Source organism: Sorex araneus, chromosome 5 (genome assembly GCF_027595985.1).
Source record: "Sorex araneus isolate mSorAra2 chromosome 5, mSorAra2.pri, whole genome shotgun sequence".
Lineage (NCBI taxonomy): Eukaryota > Metazoa > Chordata > Mammalia > Eulipotyphla > Soricidae > Sorex > Sorex araneus.
In genome coordinates this window covers 53,790,509-53,813,761 of record NC_073306.1, presented here as the reverse complement: position 1 = coordinate 53,813,761, position 23,253 = coordinate 53,790,509, and the positions used below count along the sequence as shown (strand labels likewise).

General features: G+C 52.6%; 1 long non-coding RNA gene across 6 annotated transcripts in view; it reads right to left on the bottom strand.

The window, feature by feature from the left end:
- Positions 1–17,935: 17,935 nt before the first annotated feature.
- The window catches only part of LOC129405126 (uncharacterized), a 37,408-nt gene continuing 32,090 nt past the window's right edge, over positions 17,936–23,253 (bottom strand). For 2 of the 6 annotated variants that reach the window (XR_008630346.1, XR_008630351.1), the window contains exons 3-7: positions 23,045–23,167; positions 22,594–22,795; positions 22,181–22,333; positions 20,211–20,686; positions 17,939–18,881 (exon numbers count right to left, since the gene is read on the bottom strand). This is a non-coding gene — a long non-coding RNA (uncharacterized LOC129405126). Of the gene's footprint in view, positions 18,882–20,210; positions 20,687–22,180; positions 22,334–22,593; positions 22,796–23,044; positions 23,168–23,253 lie in introns of all 6 variants that reach the window. The other 4 variants (XR_008630348.1, XR_008630347.1, XR_008630350.1 and 1 more) reach the window with 4 other exon arrangements.

Sequence of the window (23,253 nt, the reverse complement as noted above, 5' to 3'; positions counted from 1 at the left end):
CTGAGCATCGCTGGGTGTGACCCAAAAAGCAAAGCAAAGAAGGCCAGAAAGATAGCTCAACAAGGACTGAACATATAGCCGCGTCCATGGCCTCTTGAGCACTGCTGGGAGCACTCCCGAGCACAGAGCCCCAGGGAGCCCCTGGACCAGGCCCTTGGGGGCAAAGCCCCTCTTGAGTCGCCTCCTCCTTGGACGGGCTTGTCTAACCGAGAGCACAGCGAGCACTCCTTCTCGCTCGGAGGAACGGGCGGGGGGCAGCCTGTGGGCTGGGACTGTCCTCCCCCTTCAGAACCGTGGCCTTTCACAAACCTGTCACCCCAGGCTACTTTTTGCTCAAAGGTGTCCCCTGGCTGGGCCCTCTGCAGTGGGCATGAGTCAGCACTGAGTCATGTCTGCTCCCTGCCCGGGCCCCTGAGTGACCAAGAGCACATTAACCTGGCAGGAGGAGACAGTTTAGGGCCAGGGCCCAGGTTTTTCTGGGGCAGGAATGGGCCTGAGTTGCGAAGCCTTATTTTCCTGATATGGAAAAGCACCTTTTTTTTTTTTTTTGGCTTTTTGCTTTTGTTTGGGGGACACACTTGACAATGCTCAGAGGTTACTTCTGGCTCTGCACTCAAGAATCGCTTCTGTTGATGCTTAGGGTACCATGTGGGATGCTGGGGGGTCGAACCCGAACCCTCTCTAGGAAAGACAAACGCTGCATCATCTCTCAGGTCCAACTGCTTCTGTCCACAAGCCCAGTTGTCCTCACTGGCCCTGCCGATGCAATTGTCCAGAAGGATTGCATAGTTCGTCCCAGGGTCCCACGATCACCTTTGGAAGCTACCGCCCCATCTTGGACTCCTTCCCAGCACTCTCATCCTCTCTCTGCCTCCTTCCATGATCAGCATCCTGTTTGTTGCCCACCAGCAAGTCCCTGAGGGTCCTCCTGTGCCCTCAAGGCGTCAGGGCCCCCTCTTACACACCACCTGGCCCTCTGCTGGCGGGTTAGCTCCCTCGGTGCCACTGGACCCTGCTGCTCCTCCCAGGGGGCCCGCAGCTTCTCGGAAAAGGCCCACACTCTCCCCAGGCTTTCGCTCCCTCTTCAGAGAGGTCTTCGAATGGTCTCCAGGTCTCCAACCCAGTTTGGGAGCCCCAGAGGACCCTGAAGCCCCAGCACTTCTCGTCTGCCTGGCTGCATTCGGAGTCACTGTGGGTAGTCAGGAGGTGCTCAGAGCCTTCAAGATCAAGTCCCAGGGGTTTCCAAACTGGACTTTGCTCCCCACCCCCTTCCCTGCCAACTGGAGGAAGGTGAAGGGAATCATAAAGACTGCAGGAAGGAGGTTATAAGGGGGTAGTCTAGAACTGGGGGCTTCACAGACCTTCATACCTCCTCCAACCCAGACCTGTCTCACTCCATCCACTTAATAGTTGCTCCTGGACTTGTACTCAGTCATTCACCGGATAGATGCTGAGCATCTCCGGGCCACACCCCTGCTCTGAAGAGAAGGACGAGGGCAACAACACTGACCGCAGGACATGAGAAACAGCCTACAAGCAGGCTCACAGGTGTTGACGAGGCTGTGGGGAGAACAGAACCCTGGGACAGTGTCAGGGAGATTCAGGCAGAGGCAGCCTTTGTGGAAAACAGTGTGGCACTCCCTTAAGGAAATAAAAATGGAAATGCCACGGGAGTCCACAAGACCACACCTAGGCCAGAAGGACAGGGAAGCACTCAGGCAAGAGGGGCAGCTTCAGCTCCGAACAGTATCACTCACAGCAGCAGAGACACCCACAGCTAACTGGGAAGGACGTGGCAATGTGGATGCTTGGTGGAATACTAGGCTGCAATAAACAATGGAATATTGCCGTTTGAAATAAAATGGGTGGGACATGAGGGAACTATGATGAAGGAAGGAAGGAAGGAAGGAAGGAAGGAAGGAAGGAAGGAAGGAAGGAAGGAAGGAAGGAAGGAAGGAAGGAAGGAATAATAGCAGACTGTTTTGTTCATATGTGGAATATAAATAAACTGAAACAAAGGAACTGGCAGGGAACAAAGCCCATAAAGCTCAGTCCAAGACTCGGTGAACACTGTGGTGGTTAGCAGAGGGGCTGGAGGAATGTGCAGAGAGATGGGTCCTTTCGGTAGTGGGAGTAAGATGATTACACATTTTTTAAAAATTGAAGGAAATAAATCAAAGTGAGCAAATCCAATGGGTGATTAAAAATACTCTCACAGGGGCCAGAGAGACGACTCAAAGGCTGAAGCACGTGCTTTGCAAGTGGGAGCCTGGGTGCCTGGGTTCCGTCTTCGGCACCGGCGGGAGTGCCTGCCACCCCAACGCTGTTTGGGGTAATCTCCCTCCAAACACAAAACAAAGACACAAATATACCACAGAGCGATGGAGGCCAAGGACACAGAGATACACAGGTGCAGTAGAGATTGGCTCTGGGTGCGAGCCCACATGCTCCCACAGGCTGGTCTGGGATTCTCTGAGTGAACAGTATCGGAGCGGAATGGCGAGAGCAGGGCCAGCTGTACATCAGACGTTCTGGAACAACCACAGCCGTGTGAAAGAAAAGTCCTGAGGTAGAATCAGGCCCGCCATCTTTTCCGTTTCCTACTCAGAAGGGGTGCTGGGCCTCACCCGGCCATATTCAGTGGCTATTCCTGGCTCTGTGCTCAGGAGTAACCCCAGACAGTGCTCAGGGAACCCTATGTCATATGGATTGACTGCACGCAAGGCAAGACCCTTACACTCTCTCCCTCTACTATCTCTCTGGCCCAAGCTGCCATCTTAAAAGCTCAAAAAAGGCCAATCATGCTGTGACCAGGAGCTGAGCCCCACCCCTACCCACACCCCGCAGGAACCTTCTGGAGCCCTTTTCACTTGGGGAGCTGGGGTCTTCCTTTTGCTTAAAAAGCATAAACTGGGAACCAGAGAGCAAGTACAGCAGGTAAGGTGATTGTCTTGCATGCAGCTGATGCGGGTATGATTCCCGGATCCCCATAGGATCCTCTGAGCCCCATCCCAGGAGTGATCCCTCAACACAAAGCCAGGAGTAAGCCCTAGCATAGCCAGGTGTGACCCAAATACCATCATCATCATCATCATTATCATCATCATCATTGTATCACTGTATCACTGTCATCCCATTTTCATCGATTTGCTCGAATGGGTGCCAGTAATGTCTCCATTCATCCTGGCCCTGAGATTTTAGCAGCCTCTCTATATTCGTCCTTCCCAACAGTGCCACATTGGAGGCTCTTTCAGGGTCAGGGGAATGAGACCCATCTTTGTTACTGTTTTTGGCATACTGAATATGTCACGGAGAGCTTGCCAGGCACTGCTGAGCAGGCAGGATGCTCTCGGTAGCTTGCCGGGTTCTCCAGTCCAGGGAGAACTGGACTTTAAGAGGTTGTTCAGCCACAAATGTGGCCACACGCTTCCGGGAGATTTGTTTTATAGTCTCTGGATCTTGGCCATTGATGAGATTACATGGCACTGGGGGCAGTTTGTGGGTGTGACTGCCCAGCTACTGGAAAATGGGGGATCTGGGTGGAGGAGACCCAATCCTGATCCGAGCAGGCTTGGAGATCTCAGCCCCAGGTCCTGTACACCTGGGTTCCTCTGCTGGTTCCTTCATGCGTGAGGCTCATCTGAGTGTGTGGAGAGTGGCCTTGAGCATGGCTGTGGCTGGGTTCCAGAAGTCTTCAGCTGCCGGGGCTCTGCTCGAGGCGGGGAGGGAACCTGCCCCCCTCCGAGGGGCCTGGTGAAGACAGCCAGGTGCAGGGGCAGAAATATATAAGTTAATATTGTATTAAATATCAATATAGTTAATCATCATCATCAATTAGAAGCATAAATGGGGCCAGGACATAGCATAGAGGTCAAGGGCATAGCACAATTTGATCCCGGGCACTACACGCCTCCGTGCTGCAAACAACCCTGGGGTGACCCCAGCTCTGCAGGGCCCAAGATGCACCACATCTTCAGGTCCTGGCACTGAACCATCTGACGTGGCTGCCAAGTATTGCCAGGAGTGGCCCCTGAGCACTGCTGGGGAGACCAAACCTCCCCACCAGAAATTCATAAAATCCATCGATCTAGCTTAATCCTGCCTCTTTCTTAAAGGAAAACCGAAATCTACCATGGTCAGGGCTTGCTGAGTCCCAACAAGAGCTAGGGCACGCCGTGGTCTATAGTCAGGTCTCGGGACACTGCCCCCCACAGACCCCCATTACCCTTTGTGAACCCTGATGCGCCCCCCCCCCCCCGTCTCTGCCCCTCCTGCTGCAGGTGAGCTGTGTGAATGAAGTCACGTCTCCCAGGCGGTGGGAGCAGCCGGGAGCCAGCAGCTAGCCCAATCAAGGCGCTATTGGATTTATCCGACACACATCCTGTGGCCCAGGGCTTCCTGGCACCAGACAGCGCCACTCAGGGAGACAAAGGGAAGAGCAGACGATGAAATTAAAAGGCATTTCATTGCCAGTGCAGAGCCGACACACACAATCGGAAATGCGCCTCTCCCGCTCCGTGTCCCAGGCCTCTGTCCCGGCAGCAGTGCCTGTAGGGGTCACAGTCACTGAGAGTGAAACGGGCTCCTAGTTTCAGGAAGCTGGAAGGACACGCCAGAGTGTACAAGAGGTCACTCAGTCCATGCCACTATGACAGGGTGCAACTTCCTCCCCACCCCCCCAGCAGAAAGTCGGTCCCCCACCCAGGGCAGCTCAGGTCCAAGTCAGAGCCGGGAAATGGGGGGGGGGGATATGCAGACAGGCTGGGGTCCCCTCCCAGCTCTTACACCGCCCGCTCTCCCCCATCTTGTCAAGTCAGTCCCCTGCAGCGTCAGGAAGCGGCCGTGTAACGCTCCTGACACAGAGCAGGCCCCGGATAAATATCGTTTTGTCAAGGTGCCTGGAGCTGTTTTCCCACAGAGGGGGAGCGGAGGAATCTCTGTCGTCTACTTCCCACTCACACAGCCAGACACACTCCAGTTTCCCCAGAGCCTCTGATCAGAGCAAACTATTTGTATATAAATACATTCAACTGCATAATATTTTCACTCTTCCCCTGGAGAGCGTCACCTGGTTTCTCCCTGTTCATTCCCTCTACACCCTTCCAGCCAAGTCGATGTGTGCACGCATCAGTGATCTCCCCCACGACTGGTGTGTCCGTAGCGTGTGAGTGTGTGAGTGTGTGTCTCTGTGCACGTGTGAGTGTCTATGAGGATGTGTGAGCCGAGTTGAGTGCAGGCAAGTGTGTGTCTCTGTGTGCATACGTGTGCGCAGATGGAGGCGACATTTGGGAAATGCACATTCCCAAGGCCAAGGACACCTCCTCTTGCAAGGAGGCAAGTGTCTTAGACTCTGTCTTCAGACTGTGTCCTCCAGACTGTGGTGACGGAGGGACCGGGGTGGACAGCATGTACCGCGCGGGCTGGGGGCTGGGGAGGTTCGTCTGTGCCAGGCACCACTCTAGCGCCAGCGCCAGCTCCAAACAAGGCAGGTCTCTGTCTTCGTGGAGTTCGCACTCGAGTCGAGGGAGGCAGTCACCGTCCAAGAGAGAAGGGAAGAGGGAAGAGCGTGTCTGCTGCGTGGGGGCCGGTGCCTGCTGCCCAGAAGTTCCACGGGGCTAGAGAGTGCTCAGGGGGGCGGAGCCTCTTCCGTGGGGGGTGAAAAGGGAAGGTGAGCAGGTGCACCCAGCAGGTGCGGCAGGTTGAGCTCAGGAGAGGCTTGCTAGGGTGGGGGGTGAAGGGGAAAACTGGCACTTTTGTGGAGCCGCAGGAGGCTGGTGAGCCAGGGGAGGGCAGCAGCCCGGGTCACAAGGTGGGCGGGGGTAGGGCTGGGCAGGATCAGCCCAGTCAGAGCCACGCTCCAGGGCCCGTGCTGGGGGGCACTGCAGACCCAGCCCAGGCTGCGTGCGTTCATCTTCTGTCCCTTGGTCTCTTCATCGTCAGTATCTTCCCCCAGAAAGCGTGTGAGGAGTGAAGGCACAAATGCCTGCCATGCATCCTGCCATGCCAGAGGGAAGCACCCCCCTCTTGACCTGGCAAACACCCCAAGTGGGCCAGTTCGTATCTCCAGTGAGGTCCCTCAAGTGCCCTGTACCCCCTGATATGACATGATGAGGAAGCCCCATTCCCTCCAGTGGCCGTCTCCCCCAGACCCACAGCCCTGGTCCCACCACTGCTCCCCAGTACCCTCAAGGTCATGAAAACCTCCAGCAAGACAGAGAAACAAGAGAAGACGTCAGAGCCCCGAGGTCGTTCAGGGGACGAACAATTGCACTGCAATCTGGGGGCCTGGACTGGATCCTGGAACGGAAAAGGACATCAGTGGGAAAACTGAGTAGTCACAGAACCCAAACAATCGCGTCTGCAGTTGGACGCATAGTCAGGCACCAATTTCATCCTCCAGGTTCTGAGTAAGTACCGTGTTTGTGCCAAGGCATTAATGGTAGGGAAAACCAGGACAGAGGGCGGAAATATTAACTCTTATTAATCTCCCCCATGGATCAAAATGGCATCTTTCTATCTCTCTCTTTTTTTTTTTGACAAATATGTAAAGGGGCATTGGGGCAATGCCACCTATTCTACAGGATTGCAAGCAAGGACATGAGGAGTGGAGGGGTAAGTTTCCCTGACACCCCTAGCTGTTCACCTTTTACCCCTAAAAAGGTTGCTTCCCCGTGAAAAGAAGGGTCCCCACAGTGGCTGGAGAATACTTTACTAGAAAGACCAGATTCTACTGTCCCAAGAGGGGGCAGCAAATGAACCCACCAGATCTGAGTCTGCTGGATCTTCAACCCTCATCCCAACCCCCTGATGTCTTGGCCCCAGGTGACAATCTTCTTTTCTGTCCCCAACAAGCTGCAGCAGGCAGAGGGGGAACTATTCAAATCCTTTCCTGGGGACACATCCGCCCACCTCCGTAAGTCATCATTGTCAGTTGCTCAACAGACCCTGGTTCCGTGTGGTGGAGAGAACGTGCTAGAGGTGAGGACACAGGGGTGGGAAGGGGCATCTCTGTCTGGCTGCCCCCAGCTCCGCCACCACTTTTACCCTCTCTGAACCTGTTTATTCTTCCCCAAGTGAAGGTGAAAGTCAAGACCCAGGGGAAGAAGAGATAGTACAGTGAGTAAAGTACTTGCCTTGCATGTGACTGACCCAGATATGATCCCTGAGACCCCATAGTGTCTCCCGAGCACTGCCAGGAGTGATCCCGCTGCACAGATCCAAGAGTGAGTAAGCCCTGAACACCACCAGGAGTGGCACCCCAACCCCCTCAAAAAAAAATAGTAGAGACCTTTTCAAGACTGGTGACAGGACTCATGAATAGGTAGCTACTTATAACAATTATATTCTATGGCCAGCACTGCCCTGGGTTCGAAGGGGGTAAAAAGTGGAATAAACAACTTTTATTTTATCTCCCCGCCCCGATCCTCACACAGAGAACCATTCAGAGTACAGGCAGGCATTTAACCAGCAGTTCATTCAATGAAGAAGAGAGCACAGTGGAGACGGCGGTCAGATTCCAGGTCACCCACTGCCCCCCTGTCCTGTAACACAGAGGGTCAAGGGGCTCTGACTTGAGCTGGAGTTAACAAACCGGCCAAAGACTTGACAGTTGAAATCTGCACACCTTGAAAAGCTTTAGGTGAGGGCAGGACTGTGACTCAATGGTACAGTACAGGCCTGGCAGGGGAGGTCCTGAGTTCAATCCCCAGCAAGGCGTCACTGAAAATGGTGCTGGTAGACTCTGAATTCTAAGCCCCCAGGCCCCTAAGCACCACCTCTGGGAGTGGCCTTACAACAGTCATGAAGCCCCCCCGAAAAAATATAAGATGAAAAGAAAAACTCTCTTTGGTGTTTTGAAACCACACCAAAAACTTGGGCCCTCCAGAGAGGGCCCAGGTGAGCCCCTCACCTTCCTCACATCCCTGCCCTCCCCTCTGCCCAGCTGTGTGTGCTCCAGCAGCAGGCCTGTTCCCGGGTTACCCGCACTCTGCTCCTCATCACATTCCCGTGTCCTTGGGCATTGCCCCCAGGGTGGCTTTCTCCAACTTAGCCAGCAGACAAGGACATGATCTGACAGGGTCAGGCTGTTTATGGACCAACATGGACAGGCCAGCCCCAAATGACAGAGGCCAAGCTGGTGGGCCAGGAACTGAGACATCCAGGACTCCAGGAGGAAGTCGGGGAGGCACCTGCGGTGGAGAAGAGGAGCCGGTAGTCGGGAAGCCTGACTCATTAGAACACTGATTTCTAATATATGCCGACTCTGTGCCAGGCCCCGAGTAAGCAAATTCATTCACAAACACATTGAATCCTTGTGGCGCAGGAAACCACTTTTCTCCCCATCTGGTAGCTCAAGGGAGTCGAGGTCCAGAGAGTTGAAGAACTTCTCCGGGTCGGTGAGAGGAAAAGTTTGGTTCCTATTTTAACCACACTCCTAGTCTGCATCATTCATTCCATTCATTCATTCCTGGAGTACGTCCTGGGGTTCAGGGCCTGGGCGCTTGGGACACTGAGCTGAAAAACACCCCAGACCCTGTCCTGGGAGATCTCACAGTGGAGGGTGGACAAGGAGCTGGAACCTTCTTCAGAAGTCAGGTGGACACCCTGGTTGAAGAGTCTTAACATACTAAGCCCACAGCATGGTGAGAACAGGAGAGGTTGGCGACAAAATTTCAGGAGGTGAAAATAACTGTGCAATAAATCAGGAGAAAAAATGGTTCCCCAAGTGCTCAGGGATTGGCAGCATCAGATAACTCTGGAAATTAGATTAAAGTCAGTTCAAATAAAGGAGAGATTTTATTTGAACTTAAAGATTGTTTAAGAAGCTGTCGACACAGAGCCTGATTGGTGGGGGACGCCAGGCTCAGCACACAGAACAGGACTCTACGAATGATGAGGAACACTGTGAATACGGTATCAATACCCCAACCATCTCCCCCATGCTTTAATCAGGCCACTGGCTACCAGACCTGCTCCTCCAGTCAGAATAAAGTCATGGATAAGGACCTGGAGAGATCCAACAGTAGTGATTCTCCACAGGAATCGAACTGGGACAAGTTGTGTGCAAGGCAAACACCTTAATCCCTATACTCACAGAGAAAAGGTTTTCCATGAAAATTCTGGAATTGAAAAATATAACGACTAGAATTAAAAATTCATGAGAAAGGGTCTCAGCAATTGATTTGAAGAGGAAGAGGAAATAATTAACAAATTTGAGGAAAAACTGATAGAGTGTACCATCCAAAGAACAACAACTACAAAAGGAATGAAAGAAAGCGAAGAGCTTCAGAGAAGTTGAGAACACTATTACGTTCACCAGTAAGGCAGACTGGGAGCATCAGAAGGAAAGAAGACAATGAAATGAGCAGGGAAAAAGTTCAAGAACCCTCGAAAACTTCCTCAAATAAGTTTCCTCTGCAGCTTTACAGTGTTCAGGAAACTCCAAGTAGAATAGGAGCAAATTAGGAAAAAATGCTGAAGCCAACAATTAGGAAAAAATGTCCAGAATTCCAAGAAAAAATATATCATTATTTACAAGCTTGACAGCTGATTTCTTATCAGAAACAATGGAGATCAGAAGGTAGTTGGAGAACACATAGAAAGTGCTTAAAGAAAAACTGCCAAGTTAGAATCCTATATCCTGCAAAAATCTTTCAAAAATATTAACTAAATGCATTCCAGTATTACTCTGATGCCAAAATCAATCAGCTTCATCACAAGAAAACACGGTTACAGAACAATATCTTTTGTGAACATAGGTGCAAAATCCTCCACAAATTATTTGCAAATCACATCTATAAACTCAAGGATCTTCACCCTTGCCACTTCAGTTCAACATTATTTTGATGTAGAGATTCAATCAATACCTAGCAACGTTGTTATATTAAAAAAATCAGGAAAAAATTGAAGAAAATAAATTAAGCAATCCAATCTTTCAATAATCAAAGCTGCATTAAAAAAGAACAAAAGTTAAATAATCACACTTCTCAAAAGCCTAAGGGATAGTACAGTGGGTAGAATATTTGTTTTGCCTGCACCCAAAGCAGGTTCAATCTCTGGCACCATATACGGTTCCCTGAACCCTCAGGAGTAATCCCTGAGTGCAGAGCCAGGAGTAAGCCCTGAGCATCATCTGGTGTAACCCAAAAAACAAACAACAAAAATCCCACACACTTTCTGATTTTAAAACTTACAACAAAGCTACGGTAATCAAATTGAGTGATATTAATGTGAGAATAGAAACATAGATCAATCAAAAGACATAGAGTCTGGATATAAAAACATGTATCTGTGACCAATAGAATTTTGACAATGGTATCAATATCATTCAATGAGAAAGATTAATCTATGAACAAATGACACTGAGACAACTGGATAGTCACACACAAAAGAATAAATTGTGGTCCTTATCACACATCATACACAAAATAATGCACTGAAAATTCACTGGTGTGAATGTAAGAGCCAAATATAAAATACTTAGAAGAAAAAAATATAAAAGGTAAAGCTTAATAACTTTAAATTTGGCAACAGATTCTTAGTTATGAGAACAAATGCACAGGCAACAAAAATAACTTCATCTACATTAAAAATATTTGTACTTCAAAGCACAAAGTTCATGAAAGTAAAAAAAAGCAAATCAGAGGGACCAGAATGATAGGACAGTGGGAAGGGCATTTGCTTTGCACGCAGCCGACCCAAGTCCGATCCCCAACATCCCATATGGTCCACTCGCGCACCACCAGGAGTAAATTTCTGAGTGTAGAGCCAGGAGTAACCCCTGAGCATTGCAAGGTATGACCCAAAAATAAATAAATTACATTAAATTAAACTTGGATCTTTAATTTATATATATATATTTTTTTTAAAAAAAAAGCAAACCATAGAATGGGGAAAATGCTTGGAAATACTTTATCTGCTAAGGGATTTGAACCTAGACCATAAAGAACTCTTATAACATGATAGCCAAAAGTCAAAGTATCCAAATTTTAAGTAGGCAAATGGCAAATAATCTGAGTGAATATATATTCTCCAAAGAAGATGTACAAGTGTCCAAAAACACATAAAGTATAATAATTACCAATACCCATCATAGAAATGGGTATTGGTATTAAGTATAAGGTACCCAGGAGAAACTGAAACCACAAAGCAATACCATCTCACAGCCATCAGAATGCTATAATCAGACTCAAAAAATACCACGTGGGCAACCAGAGCCATAGTACAGTGGGTAGGGGACTTGCTTTGCACCCAACTGACTTAGGTTCAATCCCTGGCATCCCTTATGGGGACCCCAAAAGCCCCACCTAGAGTAATTTCTGAGTGCAGAAACAGGAGTAACTCCTGAAAAACTCTGGGTGCGGCCCAAAGACCAAACAGAAAAGAAAATACCAAATGTTACAAAGGATATAAAAAAAATGGAGCCTTCATACATACCAAATGAAAATGCTAAATGGTGCAGCCACTATGGAAAAGTCTTGCACTTAAACAAAGCATCAAGGGACTGGAGCCAAACAGCAGGTAGGGCACTTGCCTTGCATGTGACCAACCTGGGTTTGATGCCCGGCATCCCTGAGCACTGCTGAGTATGGTCCCCTGAGCACCACCAGGAGTGATCCCTAAGTGTAGATTCACGAGTAACCCCTGAGCCACCACCAGGTGTGGCCCAAAAAACAAAGAGAAAAATAAAGCAGAGGTTCAAACAGGAAATGTTGTCTTATGATGTAGCAACTCCCCTCCTAGGTATAAGGTACCCAAGGAGATATGAAACACATATCCACACAAAAATGTCACACGTAAGTGTTCATAGTTCATAAGTGCATTTTCCATAATAGCTAAAAAAATATGTAAACCAGTTTCCTCCTAGGGCCCTTGCAAGGAGTAGAGGAGTAGAGCGACATTTGTGAAGGATTCTAGTGCAAGACACATGCTCAGTAGGTTCTGGGCCAGGCACTGACAGCTTTCCTGGCAATAGGCCTATCTCCTTTGACCATTGCATGGTGTCGGGGGGATTCTCCCTGAGACAGAGCCAGACGAGCAAGATTAGGAGCCCTGACTCAGAACCATGACTCCTCTTGTTCCTTTCTTTCAACCCCAGCCTTTTGCAGAATGAACAAGTTTTCAGTTAAGTAAGCGAACATCTAAGTTTCCTGCTCCCTTTTCCTGACCTTTCTCCAGTTTCCATTTCTCCTCCCAGCTCTATCCTGGAGAGCTGAGCTTCCATCTAGACCAGAGATCAAGGGGGATTAAGGTGACTGGGCCACATCTAGCAGTGGCCAACAGTGCTGGGCTACTACCAGCTCCTGGCAATTCTCAAGGGGTCACGCAGTGCTGGGGATAAAGCACGTTGGCCATGGGCAAGGTAAGAGCCTTAATCTCTGTATGGTCTCTCTAGTCAGAAATCAGAGAGATTAACTTCACACGTCCCCGAAGTTTGAATTTTCATCAAGTTTTATATGCATGTAGTTAAAAGAAGTAAATAGTGCCATGCAATTTGTTCCAAAAACAGTTGTCCCAGATGGGACATATAATTCAAAGTGCTAGAGTACATGACTTGCTTGATCAAGGTCTTGAGTTCCCTAGGTTTTGAGTGCACTGCATAGCACCACTGAATTTAACCCAGGTGGCCCCCAGCTCCGCTGGTCCTGAGCCTCATCGAATCACTGGACCTGAGTACCAAGCCATCAGCCATCCACAACTAAACCCAGTGCTGCAAGGAGTGCAAGATGTTGCCAAGATCATTCGTGCAGAAGCATGTGTCAGTCCCTCATTCTATTTCACAGTCAAGTAATATTCCATTGCCGGCTAAACTTTTCAAAAAATCATTTCTCAGCTAATGGACTTTTGGGGACATGACTGAATCCAGGCAAACTTAAGGTCTAATTCTGCATCTGACATGTAGTGGCAACTGTCTTGGGAAAGTCACTCAAGTTTTTGAGCCTCAGTTTCTTCCCCTGTAAAATGGGAGTAGCAATATCTGTCACTCGTGGCTGAACAAAGACTAAAGGATAAAACATATGTAGAGTCTTTTCACTGGCTCATGCTCCTGAAATGTCAGAAGGGACACTTAGAGACAGGGCTGGAGCACTGGGGGAGGATGAGGTATAGAGAGATTGTTTTGTTTTATTCCTAGGGCATCCAGAATCATCTCATGTCTCTTCAACTCTGGGCTCTCTGAAGCTAGAAAAAACTTTTAATTTTGACTCCCATCCCCCATACTCCATCCCCAACACTGGACTGACATCACGTAATAAAGGACCCAAACTTTTTTTTAATTAATTTATATTTTTTTATTGATTAGTGAGTCACCATGAGGGTACAGTAACAGATTTACACATTTTCATACTTGAGTTTCCCTCAGACATTGTTCGAGCACCCCTCCCTCCACCAGTGTCCATTCTCTACCACAGTGAACCTAGTATCCCTTCCACCTCCCAATCCCGTCCCCCCCTGCCCTCCCCACTGCCTCTGTGGCAGGGCATTCCCTTTTGTTCTCTCTCTCTCCTTTTGGGTGCTGTGGTCCACAATAGGGGTATTGAGTGGCCATCATGTTCAATCTATAGTCTACTTTCAGCACGCATCTCCCCTCCTGAGTGGGTCCTCCAATCAGAGCTTATTTGATGTTCCCTTCTCTATCTGAACTGAAAGGACCCAAACTTTTATTTCCTTGCCACTGGTGCAGAGATCACACTTTGAGGCACCAACAAGCCTTCTATCTGATAAGGACTTCCTACAGCATTTCCCAGGGTCCAGGCAGGCGATGAGGACCAGCCTCCCCATTGTACAGATGGGTAAGACGAGGGTGAGGCCAATAGTGCAAAGAGTCTCCCTGAGCCACAACTTAGAGACCAGACTCCTGCCCACTTAGGTCTCCCTGGACACCATAAGGCCAACTCAGCCTTCCAGCAGCAATGGGACCCCCTTCTCTGAGCCCCAGCAGGAAGATGCCCCTGCCAGAATGTTCTCCCCGTGCCTGCTCTATTTTTGCTGCCCCCGGGCCACTGACGAAGATGAAAAGCTCCATCCTCCCATTGAGAAACATTACCATCACTTTGAAAACACCCACCCGTGTCCTTTTGTCACAGAAGGCTGGAAAGCACACCTGGGGCTCCAGGCAGCCCTCCCACTCCCTAGCCTCCGCACCCAGGGCCTGGAACACATCCTGCTCTTCCAGCCTCTGGGCCTTTGCACCCCCCCCCACCCATCCCCCGCCGGCTGGGTCCTCCCCTTCTCCCCCACTCCCTGAGACATGTCTGCTCCTCCTTCCTGGACGGCCAGAGCTGGCCAGGCTCCCTAGCCGCAGCCCTGGGGTACCCCCAGCTTTTCTTCTGGGACGATTACACATGCTTAGGATGACTTCAGGAGTGACAATGGTTTCATTTACTTATTTTGGGTCTGGGGCCACACCTGACAGTGTTTGGAGGCAACTGCTGGCTCTGTGCTCGCGGGCCAGTCCTGGTGGTTGTCAGGAGACCAAGTGTTGCTAGAGATCAAACCTAGGCCTTCTGCATGCAAAGCATGCACGAGCCATCTCTGACCCATAATCATGCGAAATAGGTTTTCAATTATGTCTAACAATCTGAGCCTTGCTGGGTTGAAAGTTTCATGATGATAAATCCATGTCAGCCCTGTCTCTAATGCCCAGCAAAGCCCCGGGCATACAGTAGGTGCTCAGTAAACTGGTGTTGCTGGCCTGCTTGCCAGCAGAGAGAGTTCCCTATGAGTATCTACTAAGTGGCATCCCCGACTGTTATTCTACCGAGTCCTCACAGTGGAGGGGGTTCGGCTGCCTCAGTGCACAGGAGCAGGCATATGTCTGGCCCTGGGTCACACCATGCAGGTGGAGATGAGAGGCCTGGGTGGAAACCCAGGTCCTTGCTTCCAGAATCCAAGGGTGCTCCCTTCCCTCTAAAACCCCTGAGATTGTTAGACAGAGGTCAGTGTGACCCTCTCACCCTGTGGGGAGCCTGCATCAGGTTCTAAACAGGCTAGGATCAACCCAGATCTACCAAGGACCCCTTTGCTCCCCCTGCCCCACCCTTGCCATCAGGGTGGCCCAGGCGGGCTAGGCTGAGAGCTCGGCGACCGTGGCGCCTTAGCGCCCTCTAGTGGTGGCAGGAAAGAGTGCCTGTAGGGAGAAAGGGGGGAGGGGAGGGGGGAAGGGAGGAGGGGGCAGGGAGAGGCAAGGGGAGAAGAAGGGAGAAGGGAAAAGTTGGAGCGAAAAACAGACTTGAACAGGAACAAGAGGAGGCAGAGGGGCATCTTTCTTGCTTCCTGATTTCCTCCCTCACTTGTGCACTTGTGCACCAGGTCCCGGGGGCCTGGGGAGGATACCCCTATCCCAGAGTGTCTCTGAACTGACAGGAACTGTCTCCCCAGCTGCCTCCCTCCAGACCAGAGCTGCAGACAGACAGAGCCACCAACCTTCTGTAGCCGAGGGCCTCCCGCAGCCGCGAGGGCAAGGGCGGTAGGAAGACACTGGGGGCATCAGGCTGGACCCCTCCCACTCAGAGACAGCCAGGGTTCTGCCTCAGGGAGGGGGCGGGGGGGCGGGGGTGCACACACTCTCAGGGCCCCAGCTCTTCCCACTCCTTTCCCTCCTACCCACTCAGCCGCCCCAAGTCCCAGCAGCTGCAGTTGCCATGGTAACAGCACCCCCACCCCCCCCACCCCTTGCACATAAATAAACTGCAACCTGGGGAAATGAAGCTGCTGGAAGGGGCCAAATGTGCAGAGCCAGCTCATTTCCCGCTTCTCTCACTTCGGGATAATTAGTGCAAATTAAATCTCACACCCCTTCTCCAGAGCAGTTAGAGCTCCCCCGGAGTGGATACCCAGGATTCATGGGGGAACGTACTCGAACATCTCTTCAGGATGTGCAAACATGAAAGAACATTTCTGGGCCGTAAGTTCTCGACGAGTCCCCGAAGCCTGCAGCCTTGCAGCGCCACAGCGCCTCAGCCACAGGCGGCCACAGCCCGGAGCTCGCCAGGCGCCTTTCACACGGGCTTCCCTCCTCGCAAAGGCCAGAAGGCCGGACCAAGGCCCCCTGGAAAAGGAACCCTCCGGGACACCTCTGCTCGCAGGCGCGAGAGATCTGCCGCACACTTGCTTGTGTCTCCCGCCCCCGGTCATCAACGACAGGGCGGCTAGGAGCACGCTCAGAATATTGGGGTGGAACTGGGCCTCCAACTGGCAGCCTCAGGCCTGGAAGGCAGGGGCTCTGCCACAGGGTCATCCCGACCCCCACCCAGTCCCCGTGCAGATCTCACAGAGATGGGGAAACCATTGCTAAAAGAAAAGGAGCATCCTCTGAGGGAGGACTCTGCAGGGGAAGGAGGGCCAGGCAGATGGAACAGCGTCTGCAAAGGCTCAGAGGTCAAGGCTCATTCACCAGGAAACCTGCGTATCCAGAAGACAAGGAGAGCTCCCCAAGAAAAGACAGGGGTAACGCACTGAAAAATGCAGGCGACATCTGGCTTGAGGTTTGGGGGCTGAGGATGGGGGCTCACAAGTGGTGGTCAGGAGGCCTTGGGGCCCTTCGCAACTATTCCAGGCATTTGATACAAGGACCCAAAAATACGGCACTGTTTGGACCCTGTAGTCTGAGGGTCACTCAGGGCACCTCAGGGATGCTTGGCAGCCTCCAGTGCTGCTCAGGGGACCATGTGGAGCTAGAGATTAAACTGGGGTTGGCCCCATGCCCTCAGTCCTGGACCATCTCTCTGTCCCCTGTTGGTTTTGTGACTTCTTAATAGACTGCTACGTAGAGACACGGCTCTGACACCTCTTCCCTCACACATCCCTGCCCCACCCCTCTGGGTCAGGTGTGATACAACAACAACAAAATTTGCAGGGAGGAGGACTCCTGAGCACTGCTTGGGAGACACCCCACCCCACCCCGTAAAAAGGATTGCATAGTCACACAAGCTTGGGAAATGCTGCCTGCCAGATCCTCCTGTGGGGTATTCATTGCTCTGAACCTACTGAAAATCCCAAGACTTCCTAGTGCTAAGAAACCAATTCGCCCTCTTCAGCCCAGTATTTCACAAAGCGATTCCTCAAGGAGCTTGCTCCTCTTTCATTGATGCCTATTTAGAGCCCACAGGATCGTGTATTAGGGTCTTGCTGGGAAGATGCAGCTTTATCCTCCACCCCTGTTGATTGATCTCTATACCTTCAGGGGGCATCGCAGATCAATCTCTCTGCTGCTTCTGAGCTGTCCACTGGGTGCCAGCCTAGAGGAGGCCTTCACACCCAGCCTAGGAGGAGCCTGGGGGTGAGAGGCAACCTTGTCTCACCGCCCGAGTCTGACTTCAGCCCTCCACTACTGTGACCTTGAGCAAATCATTCTCTTGCTCTTGACCCCTTGTGTAAAATGAGCCGATGGATGCTGTAGTTCCAAAGGTTCTGGCCAATCAGACACCGAACCCCCAGGGTGTAGGGCAGGCTCATGAACCCAACCGAGCCAAATGAGGGTCTGTTCCCAGGACAGACTCACTTTCCCAGCAAATGAGTATCTGACTGCATCTGGTGAGATGGGAGGACCACCCGTTACTTTCCGTACATTTTCCTGACCCAAAGGAGGCTTATCATTGTTCAGAGTAGTAGAAACTCAGTGACAGGGACCAGAGGGGAAGGCACTCGCCTTGTGCACAGCTGACCCCTGTCTGAACCCCAACACCACATAGTCCCCTGAGCATCGTCAGTGACGTCTACATGTGGACATGTGAATGGCTTTTATTATTGAAATCGCCCCAGCATCCCAAGATGAAGTCGGTTACCCAAAGTCACTAACCACTAAGTGAGGGAGCAAGGAATTGGAGACAAGTCTACCAGGCTGTGAACCGTGCAATGTTGGGACTTTTTTTTTTTTTGAGGGGTCCCACCTGGCAGTGCTCCGGGGTTACTCCTGGCTCTGCACTCAGGAACTATTTCTGTCAGTGCTCAGGAGACCATACGGTACTCTGGGGATCAAACACAGGTCGGTCACATGCAAGGCAAGTGCCCTACCTGCTGTACTATTCCTCCACCCCCGGGAACCATGCAATGTTGGATAAATTTAGCACAAGTAACTTACCTGTTTGGACGGGGAAAAAAAGCTCCACAACTGTCTCTTTTTTTAAATTTATTTTTATTTATTTACTTTTTTGGCTTTTTGGGTCACACCCGGCGATGCACAGGGGTTACTCCTGGCTCATGCATTCAGGTATTAACTCCTGGCGGTGCTCAGGGGACCATATGGGATGCTGGGAATCGAACCCGGGTCAAATGCGCTACCCGCTGTGCTATTGCTCCAGCCCCTCTTTTTTTTTTATTTTAAGATTTTTTTTTAATTGAATCCGGTGAGATAGACCCATGCAAAGCTGTTCATGATTAGGTTTCAGCCATACAAACAACTGTCCTTTAAAGGGCACAATCCGGAAATTACCTAGGTCACTTTTATTTACATCACATTGGCTAGATCTCAGTCACAGATTAGCTGCAGAGAAGGCTGGGAAATGCCGTCTTGAGCTGGACCGTGAATATTGGGGGCAACTTACACACCTTACAACACCAGATAGAGTCTGAGTTGCCTGACCATAGATGTAAGAGGGAGGGGTGGGTGGTCCCAGAAGGATCCCTGAGTTAGCGTTCTCACCTACAGAGAACAGGGTAATCACCCAGTGTCCTGCCCCACTGGGATTCTAATGCAAATCCCCTGCCCAAAGCTCTCGAACTCGGTTAACATTTTCCAACAGGTTTCCGCAGACAGCTTGCTTTCCAGTTTCTTACATCATGCCAAGTAGTTTCCGACTTGCAACTTCCAAGTTGATGTGCTGAGGAAATGATCTGCTTTATCAGAAAGGGTGCTCCGTAGCTGTGAATAAAGCCATGTTTACCTGCAGCCGGCAAAACGATCACCTCCAGTTAGACAGGGAAGAGGCCACATTAGGGCCTCCCCCCAGGTGCCTCTGCACTGACCCTGCCACTGAACTTCACCCCACCCCACCCCCGTCTCATCCCCAACTGCAGATGCTTCCTTTTCTAATCTTTCCAAAAAAGCAGTGACTCATAAACAAGAACAGATTTCTCTTGCTTGCAGAAAAGGTAAATTGCTCGCAGAAATAAATTTGCAGATGCTAGAATTTCACAGAAAGGAGCTGGTTGGTGGAGAGGGCTGGATATCCTGCCCCGCCTGTGGGAACGGCTCCCCTCTATCTTAGCCGTGCGTCCTAGTTTCTGGGCTGGGGATTGGGTCAGAGCCCCCTCCCACCCCCACGCCCCACTAGAGTGGGAGACCCCAGCACCTCAGGCACGCGTGGTCACCCGGCATCCACTTCTGTGGGTTACTCCCACTGGAGGGACCATGCAAGCCTGCAGCAGGCTGAAGGGCCCAGGTTAGCAGAGCACCCTACTTCTACGAGTGAGGGCATGGGGCAGGGGCAGGAAGAGGGGTTCAGGCTGCCCGTACCTCAACAGTTGCTATGTGCTCTCACCATGCTACAAACATGCTTCCTCAGCGTCATGCTACGTTCACGTGTATCTGGTGGACTGGTCCTCATAGGCATGGATTGTACTATTGTACTATTGTACTCATTTCACAGAAGAGGAAACTGAGTCACGAGGAATAGAAGTCCTCTGCCGCAGTCATAGTGGCAGTTAGGGGCTCCAAGGAGATCCTGCCAGGGGTCTGGGTTTCCTCCAGGCCTCCCATCCCTCTCTCCGCTCTCCCCCCACTTCCCACCCCCTGTCCCTGTCATCCCACCCTTTCCCCCACGCCTCTCCCCCACTGGAATCCTCCCTCCCTCTCACTGTTCTTTTCACACTAAACACAGAACGTCCTCAGGAGAACGTTTTCCCCAAGAAAGCAAATGTGGAGGAGCCAGAATGGAGGCAGGGATCGATCCTTTGAGCCCCAAAGCTCAGCTCCCAGTGCAGTAAAGACCCCCAAGGTGCAGGCCCCTTCTAACTCTCACAGGCACCCACCCCGGGGCGCAGGAGACACTGTAGTGAATCCCTGACCTTTGTCGGTTATGCTTACGCTTCCCTCCCATGCCTGGAAGCGTCCCTGGTGATAATTTGTTCCTTTGATCTTCTGAGCAAATTCCGTTCCCTCCCCACCACGCCCCAGTGCCCCTGTGCCTGCGCCCCCCCCCCCCCCCCCCCCCCCCGTGCCTGGCCTTCCCAGACAGGGAGAGGCATCTCCACTCTCAGTGTCATTTACCCACCTTCCTCAGTGTCATCGGGGAGTTGAGGCTGCATCTGCTCCAAACACTGCAGGGCAGAGAGGAACCAGATGTGGCCAACGGCTCCCCCGAAGCAGGCCGGGTACCCCCACACTAATTCCGACACTGTGAAAGCCTGACTCGAGGTCCCTCAAGTCAGGCAGCAGATGGTGAGCCAACTCCTGTGTTGCCATGGCAGCCGCGGGGGACTGTGTGAGGAAACAGTCTTGTGCCTAGATTACATGAGGGCAACCGGGTAGAGGTGGATGCAAGTCTCGGATGATTTTGATGCTCCCTCCAACCCCTCAGGTGACTGCAGGCTTCTTGGGGGTGCCGGGGACCTTGACGCCGCTGTTACGGGCTCCTCTCAGGTGGAACAAGGCCAAGGGTGAGGTCGGGTGCAACCCGGAGCCCGAGAGCTTGCAGCCCCTTTCATGGAGGCTCCAAGAGCTAGTCGTGTGGGCTCAGCAGGAGACGTCCTAGAAGCCAAAATCAAAGGGGGCCAAAAAACAAAGGAGACGATTGTCTTGGCGGGCACCTACTCGCTCCGGAGGGGTCACGGGTGCAGAGTCCCTGAGAGACCCCGGGGCAGGTGCCTGGCCCAAGCAGGGGCGACCACCCCCTCCAAGCTCCTGTTCCCTCCCCTTGCTCACGGCAGGCCCCCCACCCACTGGGCCCAACCTAGTCATGGGAGAGGCTCTAGGACCCGCAAGCCATGATGCCCACGAGCGCAGTCACCGCCCCCCCCCCCCGAACAAGCCACACACTCTCCGAGCACCAACACTGAGGCATCTGCAAGGATCAGGCCAAGCAGGTGCCTGCAGCCGGCACCAGGAACACACACACACACACACACACACACATACACACACACACATGCACACACACACTCTCTGGCCCCACACAGGAGGTGGTGCCCCTCCCCATGAAGTCCTGTGGGCAGGTCCACACTTGCTCTATGCACAGAGGCACCTCCCTGGGGCAGAAAAAGTGCGGGACGCTTTCACCAACTCACACCAGCACACACACACACACCCCACAACCGGGGCTCCCCGGCGTCTCCTGGCTCCTTCCTAGAGCCCCCTCCTCCTCTCCTGAAGACAATCCAAGAGGGGAGGCTCATCCCCAGGGCAGCTGGGCTTGCTCTGACTCAGCGTGCAGGACTCAGCAGACCGTGTGGTCAGGGATGTCCCTGGGCAGAGCCCCGGAGGGGAGTGTCTGGGCCGCAGTCAGGCCTGGCGGCTGGGTAATGGCTGGGGACTAGAGGCGGGGGTGGGAGGGGCAGGGAGCAGGCTCCATCCTGCCTGAGTCCAGCCTGCCCCTTGGTGAAACTCGCTTGCCTCCCGAGTGCGCAGGGAACGCTCTGGGCCTTCCGTGTCCCTACGGAGGCCAGTATCCCAGGGTTACTCATCGCTCCACGGGCCCGACAGGGGCTGCTCACTGGTCCGGGTCTGGTCCCCTCTGGTCCTCTCCAGCCACCAGCCCTGCGTGCGTGATTCTCGGGAAAGACGAGAAAGAGGCTTCCCCGCACTGTGGAGACCCGGGTCCTCCAGCCAGCTGTGCAGGAAGCAGCCGGGGCTGCAATTTTGAATCTCCGAGACCAGAACCCACACGGCCCTGAGTGGGCAGGGGCAGCCCCACCTGAGGGGAGGCACCCAGCTGGAGGTGAGCTTCCGCCACAGGGCATCCTTGGGCAAGGCCCCCCACTGCCCCTGAGTTTCCCCATCCTGAATGTAAGTCTGTGAAAGTGACCTGCTCTTCAAGGGGACGCAGGCTCTGGAACTCGGTGTCAGCAGCTGCCGCCAGGCCGCAGCGGGGAAAGGCCTCTCCACAAAGCAGAAGCTTCCCCCATCCCCACTGGGACAGGCCCTGCCTGGGCTTGCACAGACAACCTCTCGCCAGAGGGAGATGCAGGCCGAGCCCTGGGGCATGGAGGAGGAGGACGCAGCACTGTGACAAGGACCCCAAGTCACCTGTCCTCGTCGGTGCTCCTGGAGCCAGGGGTCAGCCTCGGATCTGTCTGACTTCAGACCTCAGCCCCACGAGCAGGCTCCCCCGGGCAGAGTTCTTCTAGGTGCAGGGCTTGTGCGTTCACTGACTTGGTCCAGCAACCCCAGTGCTGGCTTCTGTGGGCACCCAGGGGTTAGAGAGAGCAGAGCCCACACTCGCCAGCACACAACAGCTGGGAAGAGGAGATCCGGGGCAGAAGCAAAGCATCTCCCACCACAAAGCTTCACACCACAGCCACCCCTGAGAGAACCAGGGGCTAGCCCAGCAGAAGCCACGGGCAGGGTCAGCCCCTGCCTCTCCCAGCTGTCCATGCATCCGCCCTCGGCTGACTCAGTGGTGCCCAGTAATAGCCACAAACCCCCAGGCACCCCCCCACCTCCACCACCACCACCGTCTGCAGGTCATCCGGCGCTTCTGCGGCTCTGCACGGGGCTCGCTGATGTCACTTTGCCCCGCTCCTGGGTGTGCTGGGGCTCGTGGGCCCGGGGGAGCCTCGTGGTATCCGGAGAAGGACTTGGCTGGTAGCTGGGACATTGAAAGTGACCTCATCCTCCAGCAGGGAGGCCATGATCAGTGGCCTGAAGGTCACCAGGGTCAGGGAGAGAACATACGGAGGTGGGGGGAGGACAGGGAGGGCAGACAGGGGGAAGGGAAGGTGGAAGGGAGGGAGGGAGGAGAGGAAGTATGCGTGCTGGTCTTCTTACAGCCTGAGCACCCAGAGCACAGTCTCATTCCCAGAGCACATCACCTTGCAGCCCGGCACGCAAGCCGGGAAAACAGACTCCAGTGCTCAAAGGGAGAAGCACAAACTCTTATTACTGACTTACCGTGAGTTGACAGTATTGCACAGCATCAGAGGCTTGGATTCATACTTCCGTCTGTCTCTAGTCTCGTCACTCCTGCCACCCAGAGAGCCTGGCGCTGCCTCCAAGTCCCTTTTCCTTCTCCTCCTGTAAATGCCATAGTCTTTACTAACTGAGCCTAGGATTTCATTTGGGGGATGCGTGTGTGTGTGTGTGTGTGTGTGTGTGTGTGT